This window comes from Pelodiscus sinensis, chromosome 7, assembly GCF_049634645.1.
Source record: "Pelodiscus sinensis isolate JC-2024 chromosome 7, ASM4963464v1, whole genome shotgun sequence".
In the NCBI taxonomy this organism is placed as follows: Eukaryota; Metazoa; Chordata; order Testudines; family Trionychidae; genus Pelodiscus; species Pelodiscus sinensis.
Window position 1 is genome coordinate 38,322,129 of NC_134717.1, and position 26,240 is coordinate 38,348,368.

At 38.8% G+C, this 26,240-nt stretch overlaps 1 protein-coding gene across 17 annotated transcripts in view; it reads left to right on the forward strand.

Annotated features, from left to right (window-relative positions):
• B3GALT1 (beta-1,3-galactosyltransferase 1) overlaps nt 1-26,240 on the forward strand; it is a 364,445-nt gene that overhangs the window by 128,400 nt on the left and 209,805 nt on the right. The window lies entirely within an intron of this gene.

Sequence of the window (26,240 nt, forward strand, 5' to 3'; positions counted from 1 at the left end):
AGCAGTGTGGCATGAGCAGCTGGATGGGCTTGCCACATGGGTACAGAATCAAAGGCAAAAAGCAATACAAGAAAAACTATGGAGATGTGTTGAATACCAAGCCACTGAAGCGGTTGCTATGTTAGGAAAGCAGAGGTTTACCAAGCAACTAACACTGTGCATGGATATTTCAAAATATGATCCAAGAGAAAGCAGAGAGGGAAATATACTTACAACCGAGTAGAATGGGGGTAATGGAGCGGTTGACAAAGGCTTTCCTTGTCGACCGCAGTGCGTCCAGACTGCCCCGCTGTGCCGCCAAACAGCTGATCAGCACAGCGCGGCGGCCATTTTTATGTAAATGAAGCAGCGATTATTTAAATCACCGCTTCATTTTCCTATGTCTAGTAAACTCCGTTGACGGAGCCATGTAGTCTAGACATACCCTAAGAGAATATCTTACTGCCTTCTACATAAATCCATGGTACACCCACATCTTGAATACTGTGTGCAGGTGTGGTTGCCTCATCTCAAGAAAGATATCTTGGCATTCAAAAAAGTCCAGAAAAAGACAACAAAAATGATTAGGGATAGGAACAGCTGGCATATGAGGAAAGAATAATACCAGGACTTTGCAGCTTAGAAAAGAGGAGACTAAGGGGTATATGATAGAAGTCTAGAAAATCATGACTGGTGTTGTGAAAGTGAATAAGGAAAAGTTATTTACTTGTTCCCATAACACAAGAACTAGGAGTCACCAGTGAAATCAATAGGTTGCAGGTTTAAAACAAGAAAAAAAGTATTTCTTCACACAGTATACAGTCAACCTATGAAACTCTTTGTCAGAGGATGTTGTGAAGGCCAGGACATGCACAGGGTTCAAAAAAGAGCTAAATAAATTCATGGAGGATGTGTCCATCAATGGCTATTAACCAAGATGGGCAGGGATGGTGTCCCTAGCCTTTGTTTGTCAGAAGCTGGGAATGGGGACAGAGGATGGATCACTTGATGATTACCTGTTCTGTTCATTCCCTTTGGTTCACTTGGCATTGGTCATTGTTGGAAGACAGGATACTGGGTTAAATGGACATTTGGTCTGACCCAGTATGGCTGTTCTTATGTTCTTAACTTCATTTATTTTTAAAGACATTTAAAAGCCTGCACAGGCATACATGATGGAATACTCTTCAATCCTATGGCATCCCAGTTAAAATTGTCACTATCACGAAGTACAAAGATGAAAAGAGCTCTGTAAAATTGAAAAAAAAAAACCCACAAAAAACCCAGAAACAAGAATGGTTCAACATGGACACTGGCATTTGCCTGGGATGTTACATCCTTGCCAGACCTCCACACTATATTGCTGAGAGTTAAATGTTCCAGCACATAGGCATATCTAGTATTCATACTTTTTTATGTTCAGTTTTCAGCAGTGCTCCACAGTAGAGTTAAAAATAAGCAGCACATTTTTGGGAAAACTCATTGTATTTATCATATAATTACTATGCTATAAACACAGAATAGTTGAGAAAAAGACAGACATTGGAATTAAAAAATTATTTAAAATACTTCTAGCAGAGTTTATTGTACTCTATTGAATAGTGCTGACCTGAAATACAGTTTACATACAGAATTGTATTTTTAAACATAGAAGTACATAGTGTTTTATAGCAGGGTTGTTACTTTACTATTGAAAATGGTGTTTTGCCCCAACTCTCCTTGTAAGGCAGCAGCAGAAGGGAACACACACTTAGGGCTTCAAATCCAGTGATATCACCTCCTATTATCTGCAGGGTCTTTGTTTTATGCCTTTTTGAAAAAAAAGGAAGTTGGATTGTCTATGAGGGAAAAGCAGCAACTGGGCTTTGGGAAGGGCATGACAATAAAAATGGGGAATTAGTGAATTGATTCTATTATGAAAGAGATTTAAAGATATATTTTTAAATATTGGAAATTAACAGATAAAAGGACTCATCCCTGATGTAAAGACCATTAATAATCCATGCTGATCATTTTAGGGTCCTGTAAGGGACTATATAGTCAGATGGGATCCTTGAGTGAAGTGTAACTGCCATGCAATCCTCAGGATCTGACAGGACAGGGAGCTACAGCACACTACTTCAGCAATCCATGGGAGGCACGGTTTGTGCCCAGAGGACTGAGCTAATGGAAACTTGCCAGTGAAACAGTATTAAAAGAAAAAGTGGAAATGGGGAAAGGTGGAAGATTACATAACAAACAGGAGTTAAAAAGAGATGGAAATTTAACAAGGAACAGGTAATATAGGGAGGTTAACAAGTGACAATTTTACAAAAGTATTAAAAAAGGAAAAGTGGAAAAAAGCAGAAAGAAAAAAAAACTAAACATGAATCATCAATTTGTACTAGTTAACATGCAGAATTGCAACCTTGTCATTGTATTGTTTGTTTTCTTCTCCTTCCCTCCTTCTTCTTTGTCATTCCTACTTGTGTCTTAATTTAAGTTTTGGTTTAACAGAAAATACTTTTTAAATACATTTTGATGGGCAATATATATGCATATTTTTAATTTTTCTATTTTTATCATTTTAAATTTTCCTAAGTTGTGGGAAATTGCTGACCCTTCCCCTCCGATAGAGCAATGGGACAGTATTTCTTAAATGACAATAGAAGCTGAGATTCAAAAAGTTACAGGTTTATAACTATTAAAATTAAATGATCAAACTGTAATAAGTATATGTAATACATTTTCAAGCAGCATTTTTCTTACTTTGCCTATCTGCACATTTAAATTGTCATTGATTATGTTATGATGAAAAGAATTGCCAGTTTGTGTGTATATAGTGAAATTGATGTTTACTGATAAAAATCCAATCCTTCCAAACCTAATTAATCTACAAGCCGTTTAGATCATGGACAGTATCCTGATATGTGTTTGTACATCATTTAGCACAATAATGACTGTGTCTGAATCCTGATTAGGTTCTTTGGGCATTAGAGTACCTCATGCTAACAATGCCAGGATAAAAAGCTTATCTGATGTTATTTACACTTTCAGACAATCTTGTAAAAATGACAAAAAATACCGTTTCAAATATCCATGGAGAACTTTTTTCTTTCTGGGAGCCTCCCATTTTTAAGTACTAAAAAGATCCTTTTATTTCTGTCATATTTATTCTGAAATAAATTATCTTACTTAGAAGGAGGTTCTTTTTTTCCTCAATACCGTCATTATATAGGTAAAGTAGCAAATTATAGCTGATGGATTTAGAAAGAGGTCATTGAGACAAGAGAAAGATTTTTCTAGATTCTATTTAAACCTGTTACCATGTAAAAATATTTAAGAATATGCATGTGGGCAGACTTATAGAATATTTATTATATCATATAGCTTAGCTCATTTTGATCTATTCTGGAAGATACATGAACACCTCAAAATTCATCTGTAAGAATCTTTTTTCGTACCTTGTATTGTAGTGTTGCTTACATATATTATATGATCTTTATTCATGTAGTTCTTTCTGGTGAGAAATAAAGGGTATTACACTATGGGACTGTTGTTTTGTATTTGGAAATACATGGTGGCTTTAAATCTTCTTAAACTACAATACACAGTTGATTTATGTGCTTGTTTTCCCTATGAATTATATAAAACTGTGAATCTGCTGGGGGAAAGACCATTCTCTAAGTTCCTTTATGCATTGTAAGATACCTGTTTCTGCAGTGATTATGTTAAACCCTCAAAGGTTGCCACTGAAAATTCTCCATTATTAAAGTTCCAGAAAAGGGATATTTTAAAAGAATGACACAGGGTAGAGGTTCTGAAACAGTGCCTCAGGAAGCACTAACAACTCAGAACCAAATGGAAGCACATATTCCTTAGCATTAGATTATTTGAGAAAGGAGGCACCATCTTTAAAAAAGAACCTGACTCATGCACTCCACTTGTGAGGCTATTGTTAGCTCACTTCTCCCTGGAAATTTAACTTAGTCAGATAATGCAGTGAGGCCCTCGAATAGAAGGCACTTAACTCTTGAGCCACTCCCAGCAGCTGAGTGTAGTACTGCCATCTTTTTCACCCCTCTGGTGCCCCTGCAGGTTGATGGCCAACCTTGATTGGTCAAGGGTAGTAGAGAGTCCAATAAATGAACAATCCTGTTGCCCTTGCGAGAGTTGTCCGCTCAAGCCCTGGGGCTTTTAAATTCAGCCCTTTGTTTGGGCTCTGAAATAAATCCTGTCCCCTTCTTGGGGCTTATACTACTGTGGCTGGTAGAGGAACCCAGGCCTGCCAACTACTCATGGTTCCAACCCTGAGACCTTGTGAACATCTTTCGTTGCTGCTGCTTCTCTGGTTTTTTTCCCATCTGGCCCCTTTGCCCTCAGACTTAATGCTCTTAGGTCTTCTGTCCCTCTGCAAACCCAGATTAAGTAAATGCATTCAGGGTTATTCTGCAAGTTGTTTTGGTAAGAGACATCCAGTCTTTCTTGTCCCTCTGATCCCAGCCCTAAGCTGACCTCCTTTTAATGCCTTGCACAAACTTTTCCCTAAATCTTCTGGGCTCTGATTGATTGCTTCTGCAAAGCCTCTATAGCCAGGCTTGAGGACCACCTTCACTGTTCCTTTAATGTCACTTTGCTGCTTCCTGGGATAAGGCGTAACAGAATAGCATGGCCTCCGTACACGCGTCACAAGCCCTCATAAGTAAGGATATGTTCTTGTCATGGGTATGTATAGGAAAAGTAAGGGACAGGTCACAAGCAGTGAACAAAAATTCACGACCATGACCTATCCAGAATCTGTACTATATTGCCCTGACTAAATCGTGGGTGCTCTGAGAGAGGGGGATCTGGGGCTTGGGATGACCCAGTACTATTATGTATGCTCCAGGGCATTGGGTAGCCTGGGACAACTGTTGGTGCTGTGGAAGGGAGGGAGGCAGTGCATGGTCCAGAACTGTTGCTGGTACTCAAGAGGAGGCTTAGAGGCCCAAGACCATACCAGCAGTGGCCACTGAGGCTGGCTCTGTGATCAGTTTTGCCTGGCTGCTCTAGAAGTCCTGGAGGTCCAAAAGAGTCATGGAATCTGTGACCTCCCCATAACAGATTTGCAGCCTTGCTCATAAGAAAGCAGTCATTCTAAAAATCATACACCGGGTATTACTTTATGCTGTTGGTTGTATATGTAAGCGGGGGAATGGTCCCGCTATTGTGGGGAACTTTCCTGGCTTCTATACCACCCCGGTGAAATGGACCAGCGAAAGGATCTGAGTCCCCGCTCCCTCTTCCTTTACCCCACGGCCTCCCTGATCCTGAGGGCTCCCTCTCCACTCTCCTGAGTAGCAGAGTCCTTGAAACCACAACAAGGCTGGGCCCAGGTTTCCTGGGGCTTAATCCCCGACCTTGTAGTCACTAGGGGCAGGAGTTAGGGTGTCCCCACTCCGAGGTGCTCTCTTTATACTGCAGGCCTTCTTGGCCCAGTGATCACTTCATAAGGTTCAAAGCAAATACAATTTATTAAACATCAACTGATTAAAGAGAAAAGAATAAGAAAAAATGAGAATGGTTAAATTAGAACACACAGCCCTGCTCTGTAGCATGGGGATATCAAAACAGCAGCCTGCACAGTGTAAGGACAGTCCACAGTCTCTTCCTTAGAGGCCCCTTAGAGGCCTTGGATGTGCTGCGGGGGGCGGGGGGGGGGGGGGGGCTGCAGGCTGGACACGCTTGCTCTGGCAGTGACCACACAGCCTCAAGCTCTAAGTGGCTAGACCTCTCTCCCAGTCCAGAGCCTCTCCCCACACTTTGCAGTTCCCAGCTGCTCACCACATCCAGCTGCAGGCTGAGCTTCTTGGCCAGTCTCTAGCTTCTTGCGTTGCTTCTCTGTTCCTTTTGGCTCTCTGAGCACTGCCAGTCTGCTGCTCAACACAGGGTCTGCGCTCTTTGAGCTATGTGTGTCAGGCTCAGCTGCTGCAAAAACTGCCCCTCAGCACACAGCTTGCACTCCTTGGGCTGTCTCTCAGCTCTCTGTTCCTTTTGCAGGACTTCTTCTGCACACAGCTTGCACTCATTGGGCTGTGTGTCAGCTCTCTGTTCCTTTTGTATGACTTCTTCTGCACACAGCTTGCACTCCTTGGGCTCAGCTCTCTGTTTGCTCAGAGAGAGCCAGAACAATCCCAGCTCACAGGGAGGACGGGGCCTGGCCTCTCCCCTTCCTCACTGGCCTCTCCAACCTGTCAATCAGGCTGAGCTTTCCGTTGGCTGCTTTCCATTGTCTCTGGGGTCTGTCAGTCTCATGAACCCTTCCCCTTCTGAAACTGGGAGTTGGCAAACCAAAAAACTCCCACAGAGTTTTAGTAAGGGGTAACAGTCCCCTTACATATAGACAATTACAGACCACTCTGTGGTACCACAGGAATATCCTTATCTTGGGCTTAAAATTTAAATTTTCACTTTCTTCTACTATCAAGGTTAATCACAGCAATTTACACCCTGGTATCTAGTGTGATGTAAATGAAGCAGGCTTGTACACAAAATGTGTGCCAGACCTAGAAATCTATATTCTCAAATATATAGTTTATAGGCCTTATTCACCTATCAGTTCTATTGCTTTCTAAAATATTCATTTAAAGTACTGTTGCCCAAATGATAATCTATAACCCATATATGGTCTATTACAGCATTAATAGCAGACCATGAGTTTACTATCTTTCCTTCTTCTGCCCGGAATTTAGTACAGTATTTACAATGGTAAATGCACTCTACAATATTCCAAGATATATTTCTTATTGCCATATTTTATGTTAAATATTAAATGTAAAATCTATAAATGTGCGTGAGCTCATTTACCCAGCCAGTTGATTCTTTCCTTAGCTTCATGTAAGTAAACTTCACAAAACTAGAGCTTCCTTACACTCCTCCTGAACTGAAAATCACCCCACTGATTTTAATAAACATACTCAGGATTGTTGTCTCCAAAAGACATTTCCAAAGGTTCATGAGGAGCCAGGTTACATGAATTACATTGCCACTTCACTTTACCAGAACACAATAAATATGCCTGTATGCACTCTCAAGGTTTATGATCACCTTTCATTTTCAGGTGTGAAGGATTCATAATTCATGTGTGGCAGAATTACACACAAATTATGATCAGATTCCCACAAATCAAAGGTGCATCAAACCCTTCAGTGGTAAGTTATTTTAGCCTTTCTATGAGTTGTCAGATTACCAGAGCTTTAGGAGCCATCTTTTCAGCCAATTTCAATTTACAATTGTGATTAATTGTAAAAATGTCACTACACATGATTTGCATGCGTGCATACCAGGACCAAGACACCCAATGCTCACTGTGTACGTGAAAATGTTTAATAATAATAAAAGTAAAACAAAACACAATAATAAAGTACATTTAAGAGTAGCTTAAGTTCATTGTTCAGAACATTATATTCTAAAACATCAAGAGCCAATATTTGCATTAATCTAAGAGGAATCTCAAAGTCTATTGATCATTAGAAATGATTCACTGGAGATAGCCTTATTATATAATCAAGGTACAGTACATTGTGCTCAGATGACACATGCTATGGTTTGTGTTTCAAATTCAGCTTAGAGTAAGAGTATAGTTTATCTTAAAAATAAACTGTATGTAATCATAAGTTTGCAACTGCAAATGAATGGAGATGTGGTTCAAATCAGTAAGCAGTAGAGCTGGTTGAATTTTTTTGACAAAATATTTTTTTGTTGGAAAATGATAATTTGTTGCAAACAAACTTGGTTTATAGGAAAGTCATAGTTGCAATAAAACTTGTATTGGGAAGAAGTCTCAGGTTTGTAATGGAATTCTGGTCAAAATAAAAGAAGGAGACAAGCTGAGAATAGCCAACACCAATGGTATTCCTGGTATGTGTGACATGCAGGGACATGAACCTCTGTCTCCCATATCCCATCTGAGTAGCCTAACCACCAGGTTATAGACTCAGTCTCTTTTTAATCTGTCCTGTTGGTGCTGTTCCATTTTGTATAAATAATTATGTATATACTGGGCTAGAGAACAAAACAGAGACTGACTGTACAGTCCAGAGGTCAGGGCCATCACTTGACATATGGGAGACCCAAATTAAGGTGGCTGGTCCAAATCATGCAAAAGGTCCCTCTTTTCATACTGATGCATTAACAGAAAACAATATTGAAATCTCACAGTTTCACAAGAAAAAGAAACCATAGTGGGAATAGTTGTATAAAATAAGGTTGTATAAAGAAATTAAAGAGTCTGGGTTGATTGATTTGTCTGTAAAAGTATATACTTATCATTGGTATTTATGTATTTGTGAATCCACAGAGCATCAGTTGTCACCTTACATTCTCACAATGACAAAATAATATAGTACGCAATAGAAAAGACACACCAGACTAATTTCCAATGAGTTTTCCACAAGAGAGGTGACAAATATCTGAACCTGAAAAATCCCATTGCCAAAAGCTAGGATGGATCTCTTGCTTTTTTTAATCTGAGCCACTAGAAGGGACAATGCTATATACCTAGACACTAATTAAATAAAATACTTAAACAAGTTCTGAACTTCAAGCAGGTCTGTATTCGGCAAAACACTTAGGCACGCGTTCATAGTTAAGTCTCATTGACTTAAGAGGATGAGAGGAAAAGCCCAGAATAGGATTCTTTGGAATCTACACTCTGAAAAAGTAGAAATTTACTTTTTAAAACAAAAATGAAAACTGATTCTCCTTGTTAGTTGTTTCAAACGAGGAGAAAGACCATTGCCACATGCATCACAGGGCCCTTAAACTGACAATATCCCTGTGTTCTATATAGATCAGTGTTTCTTAAAATGTGTTCCACAGCACACTGGTGTGCCGCAAAGCAGTTGGAGGAGTGCTTTGGAGACCAACAGAGTTCAAATAGCCACCCTTAAAGGAGCAAGCGACTTTTTTTTTTTTTTTGCTCAATAACATTCCCCCCGATCCTTCCCTCCCCCCAACAAAAAATCCTTGGTGTTACTCATGAAAAAAATATTGTTTGGTGTTCCTTAGTCTTAAAAAGTTTAAGAAACACTGATATAGATGATCATCCCTTTCAGAGAACACATGACATTGTGTTGCTGCCATTCCTTAAAGCACCAACAACTTCCTGGGGAAATGTTGTTTTCAGAATGATAGAAAATGAACACTTCATAAATCTGGACCACTGCAATTGTCAAAAGGATATTTTCTGATAGACGATATATTTCTGCCTAGCTGACAATTATGACCTGTGGGTCATATGAGCTACCTTTAGCTCTTGAAAAAATTCTACATGGGGCACTTACACATTCAGGTGCTCACAGTTCCATGTGGGCAGTTCACAAATGCAAGAGTGTATTCATTTTCTATGAACAATAACATTCAATAATTAATTATTTTGCCACAATTTATAAATGAAAAATAAAATAGAATTCAGGGCTGGCAAGGTTTCACAAGAGCCCTGAATCACACAAGAATATATAGGATCTGCTATATTTCTATGTCTCCCCAAAACTTCAGCTTTTCAGAAGAAAAATCTGAGGAGGTAGAAAGAAAAATAAATCACGCATTAGAATATAAAGCATGCTCCCTTTGTCAGGTTCTGTTCTGAGTTGCAAACCTTAGACATATAATAGTGCTGACATTGCAGACTCCCACACTCTGTAAGAAAGTATATTCTCTGTAAACCGAATTATTAAAAATATGCCTAACATATTACCTGGAATAGCTAAAAAACAAAGTTCATTTGCCTGAAATGTATGAAAGACATAGCTAATAGTTATAGATCTGATTTTGCGGTAACTGGAGAGCCTCATCTTTATAGACAGCACATGGCTATGAACTTGGAAACATAGTTGCTTTTCCCAATACACTGCTCTATTAGAAAGTAATATGGGATGGAATATTATTAATACAGTTATACATCCTATAGTACAATTTTTTATGAAATTACTCTACCACATCTCTAAAAACACAGTCTAAATCCCAAACATGCTCTAGGGTGTTTCATAGAACCAAGGCTGCCATATAAAATTTTATTGTGTATGTAGGTTACACTCAAGATAAGAACACTATCTTGTAGTAGTCTACTATTTTATTGGTCTTGTTTATCAGTAAAATGAAAAAGCCTTAGGAAAACACCAAATGAGAGAACAGAATTTGAATGGGAAAACACCTAACAGTGAAACTTAAAACTGGCTGATGAAAAATCCATACCTGTTCTTTCAGCATTAATGGATGTCAGATATAATGGAAGACTAAAGGTGCAAGAGATGTAATTCATTTGTCTGAGTGTAGTTAAGCATGAAAAAAGATTAAGCATAGTTTATATTAATTATTCTAAATATAGAAAAAAGATAAATACTGTTTTGCTTAATTGTGAGAGACACTGTGGTAAAAATTAATGATTAACTGCATGCAGTGTGGAAAGAATAATATAAAGTAGGTTAATTATCCTAAGCACATGCAAACTATGTTAGCCCATGGTCTTTCCCCTAAGGTACAAATATGATTTTGATTTCAAAGAAGAACCAAACAAACCATACTTCTTCTCTGCCTGTTTAATTAGGATATACGCTATAATAAAGGAGTAAACTTTATGACTTTTTTCTAAATGTCTTTGTAATCCAATAGAAAAGTAAGTGAATCAAATCTCTGCACACAAATATGTAGGATTTGCTCAAGTAACTCAGGTAGGCAATGCAGAGAAAGGTTATATAAATAATGAATATGTGCCTAACATCCTTCAGCTAACTCTAAACCACTACATTATTTTGCAGATGAAGATTACTTGTATGTGCAGTTTTTTTTGTTTTGGCTAGGGAGAGTATGGTGAATTGTTTGAGGCAGGGGATGGAACTGATTATTCATTCCAACAGAATTCATCATCCAAGGCTGGTTGTAGGCCCGGCAAATAAAACAGGGTTATAATTATAGTAAAATTGGTGATACAAATGTTTCAGTGATGTTGTACACAAGATATATATAAATAGATTCTTTCATCAGTCAGAGGAACATGCTTTAGAGACCTGTTAGAGAAAGATATCAAGGGAACAATGCCAGGGTAGGGAGAGGGAATGTCTCAGACCTGAATGAACTAAAGGCGACAATTCAGAATACTCCATAGGGTTCTTTTGCAGCTTTGTGATCTATTTCTCTGTGACCCAAACTTATTTCTTGTCATTGGGAGTTTCTGAAGTAACTATGAAAGCAGCACACTTGAAGACAAATACTGAGTCCATGTCCTTTTAACTAACAATTGTGACTGGAGTTGGTTTCCCAGGCACCCCTAATTCACTACTTTTCCTTCAAGAATAATTCAGTGGGGATGGTGTTTGTGAAATTCACAGATAGCTTAAAACACACGAGTTAAATGAAAACAAGGCATCTTATGAATAGAGAGAAAAAATAAAAAGAAGGTATTAAACACTTTACAAAAACCTATTTAGACAGATATCTTTTAGGTCAGTTACAGGACAGAAAACAACATATTACTATTAGTTGACAAATCTTCATATCTGTTCCATCTTATTTCTTCCTGCCCCATTGTTTTAGATGGCGGTGTAACAGAGACCCAGCCTCCGGCTTGAAGAGTCTTGTATTTTACCTTTTGCCACCATAGCGTTATTTTTGGTTACTTTGCTTTGCCTTCCCATAACCTTCCGTCACAAAGGTGCTCTCCAGGGAGTATAGGGTCATCTCTCATGAAATGCTCATTGAACGTTTCTCACATACATTCCAGGATTATAATTCTTGTTCTGAACAGGTTTGGTTTCTGTTTCACACATACTTCTTTGTTATTTTGAAGACAGAGAGACAGAAATTTTCTCTCATCCCAACTCCTTGCATCTCTAAATAAGCATCCTCACATCTTCCTGTACATGGGCTTGTGTGCTATTTATTCCAATTTAATATGCTGTTTTGAATATTCAGTACCTTGGTCAAAAGTGTTAAGTTGAGTTCAGTGCCCTGCCTTGAATTCTACTGGGCCCAAATGCAGTTAGTTCGTGTGATTCTGTACAGTCCACACAGATTAGAGCAAATTATGGCTAGCATTCTCTCAATTATGATTAAGCCCAGATCCAAATGCACCACCTCTCTCTGTACCTAGTTTTCCCTCACCAGTTAAAATCATCCTTCCTACTGGAGGTGAGAGAGAGCCCCTGCAACAGTGGACTATTCTCTTTGTTTTCTTGTGTACCATTCAGCCGCTACAGTGAAACCCTGGGACCAATGAAGTCAATAGCAAAACAGCCATTGAATTCAGTGGGGCCAGGATTTCACCCCCTAATGATAAGCATTGTGTGAATACTTAGATGGGTGGATGAATAATGTTATTTCCCTGCTTAGTTCCCCCAATAAAACCCATTGATTTGCACTACCCTAAGTGTGTAAATTACACTCACAGGGTCAGATGAGATTGCCAGACAGCATAAATTATTGTGGCATGAATGAAGTCAATGAAGCGATGCTGATTTACACCATCAGAGGATGGTCAAGCACTGTCTAGATAAGCCCTGCTAGAGGACTATCCAACCGGTACTTAAATATCTCCAGTGATAGAGATTCCACAACCTCCCTAGGCAATTTATTCCAGTGTTTAACCACCCTGACCGTTAGGAAATTTTTCCTAATGTCCAACCTAAACCTTCCTTGCTGCAATTTGAGCCCATTGCTTCTTACACTTTTTCTCCCTCCTCCGTGTAATACCCTTTTAGATATTTGAAAATTGCTATCATGTCCCCTCTCAGTCTTCTAATTTCTAAACTAAACATGCCTAGTTCTTTCAGTTTTCCCTCATAGCTCATGTTTTCTTGGCCTTTAATCATTTTTGTTGCTCTTCTCTGGATCTTCTCCAATTTCTCCACATCTTTTTTGAAATGTAGTGCCCAGAACGGGACACAATACTCCAGCTGAGGCCTAATTAGTGCAGAGTAGAGCAGAAGAATGACTTCTCGTGGCTTACTCACAACACTTCTATTAATACATACCAGAATCATGTTTACTTTTTTTGCCACAGTGTCACACTGCTGGCTTATATTTAGCTTGTGATCCGCTATAGCCCCTAGATTTCTTTCTGCAGTACTCCTTCCTAGACAGTCACTTTCCATTCTGTATGTGTGAAACTGATTGTTCCTTCCTAAGTGGAGAACTTTGCATTTGTCCTTATTAAACTTCATCCTATTTACCTCAGACCATTTCTCTAGTTTGTCCAGATAATTTTGAATTTTGACCCTATCCTCCAAAGCACTTGCAACCCCTCCCAGGTGGTATCTGCAAAATTAATAATCATACGCTCTGTGCTATCATCGAAATCGTTGATGAACCTGTCCCAAAACAGATGGCTGCGGAACCTCACTTATGCCCTTCTAGCATGACTGTGAACTGTTAATAACTACTTTCTGGGAATGGTTATCCAGCCAGTTATGTACCCACTTTATAGTAGCTCCATCTAGGTTGTGGTCCCCTAGTTTATTGATAAGAAGGTCATATGAGAGAATATAAAATGCTTTACTAATGTCTAGGTATACCACATCCACCGCTTCTCCCTTATCCACAAGACTGGATATCCTGTCAAAGAAAGCTGTCAGATTGGTTTCACATGATTTGTTCTTTACAAATCCATGTTGGCTGTTCCCTATCACCTTATTATCTTCCAGGTGTTTGCAGATGATTTCCTTAATTACTTGCCCCATTATCTTTCCTGGCACAGAAGTTAAGCTGACTGGTCTGTAGTTTCTTGGGTTGTTCTCATTTCCCTTTTCATAGATGAGCACAATATTTGCCCTTTTCCAACCTTCTGGTATCTTTCCCAACTTCCATGACTTTTCAAAGATGATAGCTAAAGGCTCAGATACCTCCTCTCTCAGCTCCTTGAGATATTCTAGGTTGCATTTCATCAGGCCCTGGTGACTTGCAGACATCTAACTTTTCTAAGTAATTTTAAACTTGTTCTTTTTTTAATTTTAACTTCTAAACCTTCCCCATTTTTACTAGCATTCACTTTGTGAGGCATTCATTCACTATCAATCTTTTTGGTAAAAATCAAAACAAAGAAGTTAAGAACCTCTGCTATTTCCAGGTATTGTTTCTCCCTCTTCACTGAGCAATCCTGTCCTTGGTTTTTTTCTTGCTTCAAATATATTTTTAGAATGTTGTCTTGTTACCGTTTATGTCTCTAGCTAGATTGATCCTGTTTTTTACCTTTGTCTTTCTAATCTTGCCCCTGCATATTTCTGTTGTTTGCTTATATTCATACTTTGTAATTTGACTTAGTTTCCACTTTTTATAGGACCACCTTTTTATTTTTAGATCACATAAGATCTCCCAGCTATGCAAAGGTGGTCTCTTGCTATACTGTCTATCTTTCTTACACGGTGGAATAGTTTGCATTTGGGCCCTTAATAATGTCCCTTTGAAAAACTGCCAACTATCTTCAGTTGTTCTTCCTCTTAGTCTTGGTTCCCATGGGAGCTTACCTACCAGCTCTCTGAGTTTACTAAAATATGCCTTGCTGAAATCCATTGTCTCTATTTTGCTGTTCTCCCTTCTACTATTCCTTAGAATCACAAACTCTATGATTTCATGGTCACTTTCACCCAAGCTGCCTTCCACTTTCAAATTTTCAGCCAGTTCCTCCTTGTTTGTTAAAATCAAATCTAGAACAGCTTCTCCCTTAGTAGCTTTCTCAGTCTTCTGAAATAAAAAATTGTCTCTAATGAAGTTCAAGAACTTACTGGATAATCTATGCCCCGCTGTGTTAGTTTCCCAACATATGTCTGGATAGTTGATGTTCTCCATCACTACCAAATCCCTACTAACACAAATATATAAAGTATCATGAGCTTTTGTGGGCAAACCCCACTTCTTCATATGAGTTGAAAGCTGAATATGGGCGCACCTATACTGCACAGTTATTTCAAGATATCTAGCATTTTTTCGAAATATCAATGCGCATGTCTACACAACCATTTCAAAACAATGGTTGGCTTATTCCAAAATCTGTAAACTTCATTCTACGAAGAATAATGCCTATTCTGAAATAGCTATTTCAAAATAGAATGGTCCTGGTGCGGGGCTCAGTTATTCCTCCCAAGTGCCTCCGGGGGCTCTAAATCAAAATAGCATGTCTACATTAAGGAAGCCTGCCTTGGACTAATTTTGAGGTTTCCCTGAAGTATAGATGTGCTATTTTGAAATAAGCTATTTCGGAATAACTATTTTGGAATATCTTATTTTGAATTAAGCGTGCAGTGTAGACATATCCTATTAGAATATTTATGTAATGGTTCTCAACCTGGAGGTTGTGACCAGGAATCAGAAGCTGCAACCAACCTTCTCTTCCTACATTGCCATCTGAAAGGGCGTCCTGCTTAGCTAGGTCCTGGGGAGAAACTTGAGAATCAATGTTCTAGTACAGTGGTCCCCAACATGGTGCCCACAGGCGCCATGGCGCCCGCGGGGCCATTTGTGTGCGCCCGCCAAGTGCTCGGGGCTGGCCTGGCCCCAGGCACGTGGTGCATGCATGGTGCCGGAGCTGGCCCCGGGAGCGCCGCGAATTAGCCACCCACGCTCTGGACGCGCAGTGCTTGGGGGGCGCTGGCCCCGAGCGTTTGGAGGGGGGCACCAGCCCTGGGCACACGGTGCTTGGAGGGGGGGGGGCTGGCCCCAGGCGCGCGGCGCTTGGGACGGGGGGCACCGGCCCTGGGCATGCGGCTATGGGGGGAGCCCTGCCCCCGGGCACGCAAGTGTCCCCACCCTCTGGCACCCGGCAGGTGAACGGTCACGCCCCCTGGCGCCCGGCAGCCTCAGATGGTTGGGGACCACTGTTCTAGTAAATCCTTCTCTATTGAATTTTAAAATTTTTTGAAGTTGTCTTCAACAGTTTTTTCTGACTTCACATTGTTAAATTCCATTTCAGAAATTCTCTTTTCACTTCTTAGTACTTCCAACAAGCTGAAATCTTTAATGTTTCTTTTCTAGTAAATCCATAGTTTGATCTTATTCAGAATCACCAGTTGATTTTTACCATTGAAAATTTTCATATTTTATTTTATCACTGTGACCTGTTGCCTTTCATGAGTATTTTGGATGGAAAGACTCATCTCTTAATACACGCTGTTAATAGGTATGATAACATTGCTGAAATTCTTCTTTTCCATTCTTAACAACTAAATTGCTTTTAAGATACATTTTGTTAAATTTGTAAGTTTTTTGTACCTGCATCATGTGTTAAAACTCTAACTGGCTGCATAATGGAAAATGTTTTTCCTTGAAGGATTTCTGAAAATACTTAGCTTTCATCAAAAGAAAATTTTGATAAAAAAAATTCTGAGTTGTTCAAACCAAAATGTTCCTTTTACATTTACTTTTTAATGGGCATTTTAATCCTGCCCATTGAACTTTAAAGTCGTATTTTCAAATTACATAGATTTATTTTGCTGGTATGATGTAAAACATTTTCCCATTGTATAATTTATGCTTTTTGTTGTTTGGTTCCCTCATTTGTCTCATGTGGTATATCTACACTGCAGAGTTTTTCTGAGAAAACTTCAGTTATGTCTGCAATGCAATTGCACTCTTTCAAAAAAACTGAAAGAATAGAAGGGGTTTTCTGACAGCGGTAAACCTCTTTCTCTGAGGAAGAACACCTTTTCTGAAAGAGCTCTTTCAGAAAAAAGGCGTGTGTGGACTGGGAAGAGGGTTTTTTTTTTTTGTTTTTTTTTTGAAAGAAGCCTCCAGGAAAAAGCATAGGTGCCCTGGTGGCCACTCCGTCCATAATAATCACAATTTAAATACAATATAGCATCCTATCAGTGTGGACGCTATCTTTTGAAAAAGCAGATCATTTTTTCGATACACTTTGGTAGTGTGGATGCTCCCAGAAGAAGGTTTTCTGGAAGAGATCTTTCAGAAGAAGGTTTTCTGGAAGAAAGATCTCTTCCAGAAAAGCTTCTTACAACGGAAGTCTATGGGTGCGTCTAGACTGGCCGCTTGAATTTGCGCAAGAGCACTGACGTTCTAATGTAAGAATTCAGTGCTTCTTGCGCAAATACTTTGACACTCCAGCTCAGGGACAAGCACTCTTGTGCAAGAATACTTGCTCAAGAGGGCAAGTGTAGACAGGCACCTTAATTTTTTGCGCAAGAAAGCCCGATGGCTAAAATGGCCATCGGAGCTTTCTTGCGCAAAAGCGTGTCTATACTTGGCACAGATGCTTTTGCGCAAAAACACTTTTTGCGCAAAAGCATCCGTGCCAATCTAGACGCTCTTTTGCAGAAATACTTTTAATGGAAAAACTTTTCCATTAAAAGTATTTCCGCAAAATCATGCCAGTCTAGACGCAGCCACTATGTAGTCTTAGAAAAGGCTTTTAGTTATATACTGCATACGTTCAACACATGATTCCAGAAGCTTTAATTTTTACACCTGTAATTTGAAAATTGCTCAAACTTTCTTCTTTGTGAAAGGAAAGATGTTAATATCAAATATTTTCAAGAGTCCAAACTGATGGACTCTTTTTATCTGATGCTGGTCTTTTCTTTTTATCTGATGCTGGTCTTTTCTTCTGTCCTATAAGAAATGCAGTTCAATTCTAGGAAAAGAGTGATAGAGGAAAGAGTGGTTGATGAAAACTTATTAGTTTATTTGCATTTAGGGCTTGTCTCCAGTACACCGGGGATTAATGCTGCAATGATCGATCCACCAGCCACCAATTTATTGCATCTGCTTTGATGCAATAAATCAATCTCTGAGCACTCTCCTGTTGATGCTGGTACTCCACCAGAACAAGATGAGTAACCAGCATCAAGAGGAGAGCAGCCTCCACCAACCTTACCACACAGAAGATGCCACAGGAAGGATGTTGAGTTCAGCTATGCTATTTTCATAGCTGAAGTCATGTAGATTGGATTGACAGCAGGAATTAGTGTAAACTAGGTCTCAGTCAATCAGTGAAGTTTGGGAAATTTACACTGCAAGAAGCAGGGAACTACCATCATCTCAATTTTACAACAGGACAGATAAGAATATACATGCTATACAATATATTGTAATCCAAATTATATGCTGTATGTGTGGCTACAATTTAAACTCGTTTTGAAAATTTAGCTGCGCATTTAATGGTATTCCTTTACAGGAAAAATTTTCATCTGTTTTCCTGTTACTCTCACTGGCTATTGCTTAATTTTCCAGGTCTACTTTAAGTTATTCTATTAAACCTCAAAGCTCAAAATTATCGTGGTGACCTGAGTTTGGAGCTTCTGAAATATTAGTGCTAATAGCCTAGTCCTATGAATGGGAGGGATCTGGCAGCAAGGCATGTCTAGGAAAGAGCCCTAGAACCTTCCAGGTCACATCCACTTCCCATGGCGTGCCAGGTCTCTGATGTGGTAACAGACTCAGCTGTTTTGGGTTTTTTTCCATGACTCCTAAGTCTTCATCCTACAACTTCATTTGCACTTCCTCATCCAGACTGCGGGACAGTTGTGCAGCACTCCAGGTTTACTGATTCTCACTACAAAGTCAGGAAGCATTAATGGAGAATCTTTACAGTGGCTGATAGCTGGAAGGGAAGGCATCATTCGCAGAGTTCGAGACTGAAGAATGGGGGAGAACCACCACGCTAGGTCTATTCGAGGTTTTACAAGATACAAAATCTGTGGGGTTTGTTTTGCAGACTAGACCAGATGGAGGCAGCGTTGGTCATGTAAGCCTGCAAATCTGATAGCAGGCTCATTGAGCACATGTACATATCAGAGACCATCCTCCAAAAGCCACTCGCATCTTGTCATCCTGACCCTTGCAAGATGTAGGTGACCTGATGCCCCAGAAAACTAAGAATCTGTTCATTTTTTGAGAGTCATTCTATCTTACTTACCAGTCTGGTACATACAGTAAACGTCCAATAATCTGGCACCTTTAGGACCCAGGGAGTGCCAGATTATCAGATATGCCGGACTATCGGCAGGGGAGCCAACCTGGCAGCACCCCAGCTGCTCTGTCCCAGGCATCCCCAAGTCAGCCGCTGCTGAAACTGACCAGCGGCTGACTCTGGGAAGTCCAGGGCAGAGCAGCTTCAATTGTCCAGCTGCCTGGAGCACTTCCAGGTAGGTTCCAGACTAGCAAGAGTGCCGGACCACTGGATGCCAGACAACTGGAGTTTTACTGTATATTTGGTTTTAGAAAACTTTCTGCTGAAGTGCTCCCATGTTGATGCTGGTACTTCACCAGAACAAGACAAGTAACCAGCATCAACGGGAGAGCAGCCTCCACCAACCTTACCACACAGAAGATGAGTTCAGCTCCCATGTCCATTGTGCTGTTATCAAGAGGAGTGGAAAGAGGCGTATGACCAGGAATCCTCTTTTCCTTCCTTTCAAGCTACTTCTACCCTTTCCTCAACTGCACTCAGTATTGATTTCAATTATCATGAGCTTGAAACATAGCCCAGAAGAAATATCAAGCAGCACCATGCAGAGAACATCACATTTACCAAAATGAATTGGCAAATGTATCCACAACATTCAGAACCAAACACATTTTGGGCCATTATTCCAGAAAGACTGTGTTAAAAAGGCATCTCACAAAATTTGGCAACAAAATGGAAGATGAAATTCAATGTTGATAAATACAAAGTACATTGGAAACCATCATTCCAGCAATACGTATAAAATGATGGGGTATAAATTAGCTGTTACCACTGAAGAGAGATTTTGGAGTTGCTATGGATAGTTCTCTGAAGACATCTTTCAGTCGGAAAAGCCAACAGAATGTTAGGAACCATTAGCAAAGGGATAGATAAGACAGAAATTATCATAATGACTATATAAATCCATGGTATGCCCACACCTTGAATACTACATGCAGTTATGGGTGCCCCATCTCAAAAAAAGATATTAGAAATGGAAAAGATTCAAAGAAGGGTAACAAAAATGACTAGGGGTCTGGAACAGCTTCCACACAAGGAGAGAGATTAGAAAGTGTTCTCTGACTCTTTCCCTCCCTACTCAGAATGCACAGATTCACAGACTGTATCCTGAGTTTAAGTATGTCATTTATTTGCTGCTTCAGTGTGTGATCAGTCCAAGCACGCGCACACACACACTAAGGTGCTGTCCATAAATATGTGGTTACAAAATTATGTATTATATGTTGTAGAAATATGCCGCTGTTCAACAATCAAATTAGTTTGCTAGTTCAGTGTTTACAGATTGGGCTTCTAAATTGTTTACTTGATCAGGTTTCTGACCAAGATGTTCATCTGATTGAACTGCTGACCCAGTTGCTCACCTGATCAGAGTGCTGGCTCTGCTTTTCACCCAGCTGTTCTTCCTCACTGAAAGGCACCTTTTCACATGCCTCAACACCTAAAATAGGCATTGTGCATATTACATATTTTACAAAAAGACTGGAACTTTTCTTCTTGGAAAATATATGACTAAGGGCAGAGGGATATGATAGAAGTCTGTAAAATCTTGACTGGATGGAGAAAAGTAAATAAGGAAGTGCTGTTTTCTCCTTAATGTAACACAATAGCTAGCGGTCACCCAATGAAATTAATAGGCACTAGGTTTAAAACAAATAAAAAGAATACCACTTCACACAACACATAGTCATCCTGTGGATATTGTCACCAGGGGATGTTGTGAAGAACATAAGATTATGGAGCATAAGTGGCTATTAAGCAGGATGGTCAGGAATGCACCCTCATCCTTTGCAAGTCCCTTGCTTCTGTTTTCCAGAATCTAAAAGTGGAGAAGAGGGAGTGGGCTACTCAATGATTGTCTAGTCTGTTTATTCCTTCTGAACCACCTGAGATTAGCTTCTGTTGAAAGACAGAATGCTGGGTTAGATGGGACATTGGTCTGACCCAGTTTGCCTGTTCTTATGTTCTTAGAGAAACTGCTAAGAGATACATAACTAATAGTTATTAAATACAGTGAAAATACTATGAAAAAAAAGTCAGCCCTATTACACTGGTATAAATCTCTAGCAAGTCAGGCCTGATTTATTCACAAGTTTTAAAGAAAATGAGTAAAGAAACTTAAAACATATTTAACATGCACTAGAGTCAAGAGAAATTAAAAGTGGCAAACATATCTGACATGCAAAAGAAAAACAAACAAAAAAATATTTATGAGCATTAAATCAGGAAATGAGAGTACAAGGAGCGGAGCATCACTTCTGAAGAAAACAGCTATCTTAAGGAATCTGATGGGTGAACATCTGAAAAGGCATTGTCTGATGAAGGATAGCCAGCATGGTTTCTGGCAGAGAAAGTTACGCTTTACTAAACTGTTGGGGTCTTTTGAAGATATTAGTGTCATTCTAGATGAGAGGAATTCAGTGGATTTAATATACCTTTATTTGACAAGGCTATGCCTTCAGAAATTAACATCCAGAGCAAAGAGCTATGGCATAAGGGGTAAATTAGACTAACAGTGAGAATACTTCCTGGACAACTGGAGACAGTTAGCCATAGGTTACATTTTTTTTAGTTAGAAAGCAAGGGGCTTGATTATGGTCAAAGTTCTATTACTATCCTGGATGCAAACAGCTGCACTGAGGATCATGAGAATTTTGTAAACAAATTTCTAATTTGCAAATTAAGTTAAAATCAGAACAATTTGGAGAGGAATATGGAATGATTTTTTTTTATCACAACTGGAGTTCAAGGAATTTGCATTGCTAAGGTGAGTTGAGTCAGTAAATGATAAGCAGAGTTCAATCTATACCAAATGGAAATTTAGTGTGGACACAATGCATCAAGCTAGATAATGTAGTATAGCTATACATTACATGGGGCTGCTATCCACCATGCTAATGAGGGAAAGGAGCTGCATGTTGATTTAGAGTAATCATTGTGATCACTGCCTTATTGTGCATCACAACAGTTTAAAGAAAGGCAAAAGCATATTACTATAATGCTTATCATGGGAAGGATAATATTGTTTTGTTCCTCTGGGGCCAAAACCTGGGGTCTGAACAAAATCATTATTCAGGTAAGTTCCCTTTGAAACCAACGAGTCTATACCTGAGTTCACTGGGATTGGTATTTACAGAAAGTATAATAGAATGCAATAAAGATACAGTCTATTCTATTCCATATTTGTTTTTATAGTGCACTCATCATTGTAGTATCTAAGTACCTTATGGGAAAGTCCTATAGTATTTCATATAAAGGAACAGTTTTCCTAAAGATTTTTTAGGCTATCTTATATAATGTAACAGAATTATACCCCTGCTAGAGGATGTTTTATAATTGTTGTGTGTGAAATTTAGAGCTCCATTCCTTTCATTCTTTTGGTTTTTCTCTTAATTATAGGATAGTATCTTGAGAATCTAACTTATGGTATAATAATATTGACCTTATTCTCACTAGAAAATAAGTTATCGGAATTATGAAAGAGCCAGGCAAAGCTGATATAGCCAAATTGAACATTCTGATGGAAAAATAAAAAATAGGGGGGTGAAGAAAAAAATTAGAACCCAAACTATGAGTATTTAGGAACGGCACTTGGCAGGTAGAAATATCACACGGAGTAATGGCAGGAGAACTTCTAAAGAGGCAAAGGGTTATGTAAAAGTTCATTTGCTTATTTGAATTTTTACCTTCCTTCCTCAACAAGCCTGGATTGTTCCCCACACCTAAAAATTCTTTCCCTTCAGAGGCCCAGTTTTTGTGCTGATGCTGCTTTCTAAGATGAAGATGCCCAGTAATCTGTTACCACTGATGGCTTCACATCTCAATGGGGCATCTCATCTTAATTCCAGGTGCTGGATGAGGAAGGTTTCCCATCAGGGGCCTAATGTCCTTCTTCCCTATTGGGCTTCAGTTGAATGGCAGCCTCTCTGTTGCACACCTCTGACACTTTATTCATGTTTAACATGCTTTATTGTGTGCTCCAGAACACAAAATGATTAATATTAGTACCATGGATCCCACAACAGCTAAGACAGAAAAAAAAGATAACTGGGGTAACGAGGAGGCTGGGGTAAATCAACTAACAGACTGCAGTGACAGGGAAAGACTTGGGGTACTGTATGCAGCAAATGGAGGAGGAAGATCCTTAGCTGATTTTATTCCCTGAATATTAGAAAAGATTTGGTTCATGGGATGGAAAAGTGTTCCAGTTTATTCTTATTTTAACCATACCAACTGAACATAAAATGTTACAGACAGAGCATAAGTTACCATGGAGATTGCTTGAAGCAGAGATAGCTATAGTGAATTTGTTTTTGGACAGGGACAGGATTTAGGAGTGGGCTGAAAAATAGGAAAGTGAGAATCAGATTAGTCCAAAAAAGATTTAGGCACAATGGCCTGGAAAGCTTGTTTTTGTTCTCTTCCTAGAACTGTTTTATGTCCTTTATAGTTCTCCCTTTATCTCTGCCACTTCTGACAGTGATGCATTAGCCACATTTTAACAAGTGGTGCCTACAAAAAATGCCCCCCGCTTTAGTCTATCATAATCTCTGTGTGTTAGGGTTTTATACTTTCTAGAGAGAAAAGTGAGGCTCTAGGGTATTTATTCATTTATGTTCCCAAACAATAATGCTTTTCATTTCAACCAGAAGGGGGGGGGGGGAGGGGGGAAGAAATAACCACTCTTCAAATAAATTTGCAAAAAATGACCTTTGCTGGAAATGTTTATGTCTTGCTTTGGTAATATATAACTGAAGTGTTGATGAAACAACCTGAGAGTTCTCCTTGTGTAGTTAGAATGGGGCAGGACTGAAATAAAGTTGTTTTAGGTGTTTCAATTTTCCCTCTCTAAGCTTTTTTTTTTTTTTTTTTTTTTTTTAATACCAGCCATTTGCTAATCTATCATTCCATCTGATCATCTAATCCATTCAAAAAGCAAAACTGTTTTTTCCAGGAGCAGTTTTGTTAGGCTTAAGCATGAATACACTCTGATTGAGATTATTTAGTTTAGTATTTGGAGATAAGAGGACTCCATGAATGACAGGGAAATGTTCCTAATAATGTGGTGGTGGCATTTTCCCAGTGAACTGATTATCAGCAAAGCACATACCTGTTTCCAACTCTGAATAGTTAGCTTTGTACAGTGCTTAAAAAAAAAATCAAAGCTCATGTAAGTGCATAAATACAAAATATATTTTAAAATCTAGAAATAATCTTTCTACTTGCTATGCTTAATTTCTGTATCCTTGCAATCATTAAAGCAAAATGGTTTGCTCTTTCAGTATGGAATCCTAATTTCCCAACAAAAAGGAGAGGAATTTTCCTCCCTATTGGAATATGCCTTAATACTCTACGTGCCTGAAATTTCTTCTCTCTGGTTCCAGTTCCCAACTGTTAATTGCTTGTGTACACATCTGTCTGACATGAACCCTACATAATCTTCAAGATTTTAAATGCCCTTTAGTCAACTGTACTGATACGTGTTCCCAGTACAACAGGAATTAGCTTTGATAGCTTCCTTTTTTAGTGCATGTCTCTTACAGCTAAATAAAATTAACAGTAACAGGTGGTTGTGTTGTCAAAAATATATATACTTCTCTTCTCTAGTCTCTCTGCTTCTGGGATGCTGTGGGGGTAGCGAAGATGACAGATGGCTTCCACAAACTAATCACAGATAACATGATACTTTGGTGTAATACGTGCATTTTCAGGCAAATAATGAAGTAGTTTCATTTAATATCCTCCCTATGAAAAATTGGACAAATTAATGGAATGTGGCATGCTCTAAAAATGCATATTATGCCCTAAATTATATTAAAATGTGATTAATCATGTCACTATGCAATACACAATGCACAAGTTATTTGTTGGTAGAGATTTTTGATGTCTGTATTTATTTCAACAAAATCTTTTGATAATTTGACAGAGGGTGACAAAAAATGTCAATCCAGGCCAAATTTTGCTCCTTTTTAACCGGAGTTCATTTTAGATTTAAGATATGATTAAAAATAATATTTCTATGTACCTCTGAGCCACACTGACCACGGAAAACCACCAGTGCAAACTTTATGGCATGCCAACCTATACAGGCGTATATTTTTTCCTGCAATGGGACTCTAATTACTGGTCTTAATTTTTACAAGTGGTTTAAATGGAAATATCCATGATAAATTTGATAAATTTAAGTGCTGGTATTGCAGGAAGCATTTAGACCAGTATCAAGGTCCCAGGGAGCCAATAAACTTTATCATGAACCATTGGAACAGGATTTGGCCATTAATGAAGAAATTATTTTTAAAGGTGGAGGCTGTTTTAGGGAAGGTGTCTGCAAATTTGAACTTGTAAATCTTATATAATTTTTTTAGCACCTGTACAAAACTCTCAGTTTTAAATTTTATAAAAGATCTTATGGGAGTTTCTTATTTGTTATTGAATAAATGTTTAGAAACAAAACCCTGATTAAAACCCCCCTGTATAGGTATTTAAAACCTTCTTGGATTTAAAAATGAAATCTGAAGAGGAGGAATGAGATGTTGGGAATAGCTAAAGAGGCAAATTAATAAAGTAAAAAATACCATTTTAATTTGATAACTCATGTTTTTTGATGCATGAGTTTGATGCTGTTTGTATGAAGGGAGAGGTGAAAGCATGAAGAATCCAGGATAGAAGATGGGTAGAAACAAAGAAAGAGGCAGAGGATGAATCGTGAGAGAAAAACAAAAGGAATGAACAGAGCCGGATACAGATCAAAGGCCTGATCCTGCAATTTGCAATTTAATGGGTGGTCCACTGTGCCTGAGGAGCTCCATTAAAATCAATGAAATACATATGGGGGGGACATACATGGATAAACTTAAAAAACCAACAAATAGTCTGGCAGCACTTTAAAGACTAAAAAAACATGTAGATAGTATCATGAGCTTTTGTGGGCACAGCCTATTTCTTCAGATGACCAGAGTATTGGATGACCAGAACCAATAATATTCTTGGTTCTGGACATCCAATACTCTGGTTATCTGAGGAAGTGGGCTGTGCCCACAAAAGCTCATGATACCATCTACATATTTTGTTAGTCTTTAAGGTTTGCCAGACTATTCGTTGTTTTTTAAGTTTTTCTTGTTACAGACTAACTCAGCTACCCCTCTGAAGATTTTATACATGGATAAGGCATTAATTCAATCAGCCTGTGGCTCTATTAAAGCTGACTGGTCATTCTGAAGGTATTGTTTGCATTTCTCTGCAGCAGTCTAAGAGTAACTTGCCTGTAGGCAAGTTGTTCCTTTTTCTATAAATCCCCACAATTTATTTTATGAAACACTTCTATTATTATTCCTGCATA